This window comes from Brassica napus (assembly GCF_020379485.1).
Source record: "Brassica napus cultivar Da-Ae chromosome C3 unlocalized genomic scaffold, Da-Ae chrC03_Random_30, whole genome shotgun sequence".
NCBI classification, from domain to species: domain Eukaryota; kingdom Viridiplantae; phylum Streptophyta; class Magnoliopsida; order Brassicales; family Brassicaceae; genus Brassica; species Brassica napus.
In genome coordinates, this window is record NW_026014200.1 from 15,865 (window position 1) to 19,821 (window position 3,957).

General features: G+C 37.0%; 1 long non-coding RNA gene across 1 annotated transcript; it reads left to right on the top strand.

Moving 5' to 3' along the window:
• Window positions 1-143: 143 nt before the first annotated feature.
• Window positions 144-679, top strand: LOC125594676. Its single transcript, XR_007329947.1, has 2 exons — window positions 144-291; window positions 415-679. It is a non-coding gene; the product is annotated as an uncharacterized LOC125594676 (long non-coding RNA).
• The last annotated feature ends 3,278 nt before the right edge of the window (window positions 680-3,957 follow it).

The window sequence follows — 3,957 nt, forward strand, 5'->3', positions numbered from 1 at the left end:
GATGTAAAACAGGCGCAGCTTCGGTTCATTAACCTCTTGCCAAAGTACCAGCACCTGACATTTCTTGGTTCAGGTACAATCTTTGAAAGTTTTAGTCTTTTTTGCGAAATTTTCAGAAGGTTTACAGAGTTCTTTTTCTGCAGAATCCACCTTCCAGTCCACACTAATTGCTGTTAAGTGGGCGAGTTCATGGAGGCGTGCAGCGTTTCTTGTAGATTGGCATAATTTCGGATATACATTGCTGGCATTGTCTTTAGGAAGAAACAATGTCTTTGTATCCTTATACCGCTGGTAAGTACAAAACTAATCATAGTGGTTCTTCTTCCAACTTCGAGTTACAGAAGTTCTCTGTTTTTACTCCTCCCTCGGAACTGTAATGAACTGTCTCGTTTACTTCCTCATCATGGCCTGAAGAGTAATAAACATCGATCATCAAGAAGTTTTTGCTTTGACCTTCTAACGTCGGAACATCACAAGTGTAAAGACTATCATCGCATCTTTCTCCTTGAGGCTCTTCTCCTTGACGAAACCGTTCCATCCTCTAGTGAAGACAAAGCTCTGGCTACATCTCCAGTAACAAAGGCATGAGGTTAGTGGTCTTTTCTTCCCTTTGGTGTCTATGATATCATTAGTAGAGGTATATTCTTGAAATAAATAAAAAGATTTTCATCTTTTGATTCGTTTTAAGCTTCTTCATTCATTCTGATGCTAAATCTTTTAATTCAAGTTTAGAATTGGAGAATCAAAAGGTTAATAAATAAAAAGATTTTCATCTTTTTTATAAGAACCTCTAAATAAGAGCACAATTATCCAAGGTTTTTAAGAGGTATCTTGGTATAATTAGAATTAGAAAAAAAAAAAAATAGCAATTAAGTTAAGGGACCTTTCTTAAATAAGGTCCAGAAGAACCGTTTCTTATATAACACGTGGCAGGAGATTTTGTAGCGTTTTTTTTTTCCTCTCGTTCACCTATCTCCTGCCAAATCATCGTCGCCGTGAACCTCGCCATCCCGTCGTTCACGGCAGAAGTAGCAACGACGAAGTAGCTGTAAAGCAATGTCCCTTCTTCTCCTTTCCTCTATCTACACCTAAAATCTTCCCTGCTCTACATCTCGCGGCGGAGCCACGGAAGGATTCAGCGACGGCTAATTGGGCGGCTGCACTGTTGCATATAAATAATTCTTCAATTTCTCGGAGGAGGAGAGGAGATTAAGGTTTTGGAGATTGTTTTCTATTTCTATTGAGTTGAAAGTCGAAACCCTAGCCATTCGAGGATGGATCTGAGATTATGCTGTTGAGGAGGCAATGGAGGCTTCTTTACCTGCTTTGGACCGGCCACGAGGTGCTGCTTCTAATACGGGAATGGAGCTTTTTGCTTCTTCTTTTTTTACGGCTATACATTTTTATCGTGGTATGGTAATTATGGTTTAGTTTGTTTCCAAGCTTTAATTGTCGACCATAGACTCTTCTAGAATTGCTAAAAAAGACAGTCTTTTTCTTTTTGTATACAATTGAAGTTTGGTAGATTGTATTATTCACATTAGTATCAGACAGTGGTTCTTCTAGGAATGTCATGACATACATGGCTTTTGATTAGTATTATGACAAGCTCTGATTAGCTGTTCCTTGTATTCTTAAGTCCGTGATCATCATGAGGTTGTGAATATGGTGGAGGCAGAGTAGTGAAGGATCTGCTGGATCTGTGAATATGGTACTGATCTTGAAGCAGAAGGTGAAACATCTCCAACACAAACTCGAGGAAGCCAGAGCTGATCTCAATGCAAAGGAAGCCAGGATCCAAGAACTAGAATACTCAAAGATTGAATCTGAATTTGAAGGCATTTTCCAGGGAAAGATCGAAGCTGAAATCAAGCACTTGGTGCCAACAAAGAGGTGTTTGTCGAAATAGAGAGTATTGTATACGCGATGAAGGAGATGGGTGAAGATACTGAAAGTTTGGATAATATGTTGGATTTTTTGAATCCATGGTTGGAGATCAAAGAAGATGTAAAGATGAGAACGTTGGAATTTTTTTTTCAAGAACCCTTAGTTAAGAAACTAGCATTGAAGCATATAAGTATTAAAATTTCTTAACTAAATCTCTCAACTCACATTTACTACTTAGAGCATGATTATTGGGGGTTCTTAGAGTGGGGTTCTTAGCGAAATATAAGAATCCGTCTCTTAACTTTTAACTAAAAAAGTTAAGAACCGATTCTTAAAACTCTTATTTAAGAGCCGATTCTTAACTTTTTAGTTAAAAGTTAAGAGACGGGTTCTTATATTCCGATAAAAACCCCACCTTAAAAACTTCCCAATAATCATGCTCTTAAAAAGTAAATAGAGACCCTAAAGGGGTCTTTGGGTTAATGATGCTCTAAGAAACTCCCGTTGAACACAAAAATGTAGGTGTATCTTAACTAGGTCTCTTAAGTAAACTTTAATATTTAAAAATCATTAAGAGACCCAAAGTGGGTTTTTGGGTTAATCATGCTAGAAACCACTACAACCAATCTATCTATCTATCTATATATATAAAACATATATCTTTCCTTGCGCCACATCATCATGGAAAGAGGGGCATTTGCGCCACGTCAGCACTCTCACACCTGCGTCTTAATCTTATTCACGAGCCTGTAACCTAATGCTTTCCTTTTCGTTACCTCTCCGACTTAACCCTCAGCCGTTATTGCTTTCAATCATCAAACCCCTATCCCCCCCCACTATCTCCTATTAATTGTATATTTAATACGTTGTTTACATCCTTTTGCAGAGTATATATAAACCCTTCGTAGTCTTCTCTTCGAATCCTCTAATCCTCCCGATTCCGTCTTCCTCTTCGCTTCACTATACTCTCACACGATCTTATCGACATGGCGACTTAACAGCAGGCCGATATGCTGCTGCTTGATTCCAAGGTATTTAGCTAAGATATGTTTGTCTGTCAATCCTTGGGTTTTGAGCATAAACTTCTCTGATTAAAGCGTTTTCTCTTCTCATGCAATATTGATTCAGCATCGATTGGGTCCTGCCATAATGCATAGATGAGAATTATGGGACCACTTTAACCTTTCAATTGAAGCTATCTGAATCAACTTCTCTGCAAAACATCAGACCTTCACTGTTTCCCACATTTTTTACACCAACCAACGACCACAGCCTCATTTTTGAGCTTCAGGTGAGTGACGTTTAATTTTTTTACAACTTGACTTCGTTAATGTTTACTGATAACTGATACACATTGACAGGGTGAGGATAACAACCTGAGGTTAATTTAAAGGACATGATTACGTCTGTGTTGCAATAGGTTTTAAATATATTTCTCAAAGACAATAAGTTAGAATACTTCACATATTTGGGTTTATGTTGCTTTAATTTCATGATTATGCATCTTCCCAGACTTTTAAAAATCAGTTGAAGGAACTCCTCCTTTAAACAATGGCATCCTTACCATTACTCACGTTTTTTGATAAAAAAAAAAAAAAAACCATTACTAACGTTTCAAGTTTTTGCATTTGCTGCCTTTTTAAAGAATTATCAAAAATTCAATAATCCTTCTACTCACACTTAAATTTCCCCCAACCTAACCATTACAAAATGTATTACCAAACATTATTTATGATTTCTATTCCATCTGCATAATATTGACAGTTAAAATGAAACTTCGATAATAGGAGAGCAAAATAACCTATGAACCTCCTTCAGGAACTATTTTTAATATGCAGCGATAAACTTCGATAATACGTAACGTTGTTTGAATCACATTATATGTGGTAACTAAATGTAAACGCAGCTTATGGGTTTGTTTCTTATGCAAGTCTATGAAAATTTAAAGTCGTGAGGCAGAGCAGCCGACATATTGACTCATAGCCCCACCAATAAATAATTACCTAAAACGTTACTATTATTAATAAAATTAAATCCATCGGTGACAGTAAAGCCAAGAAACCTAATCCT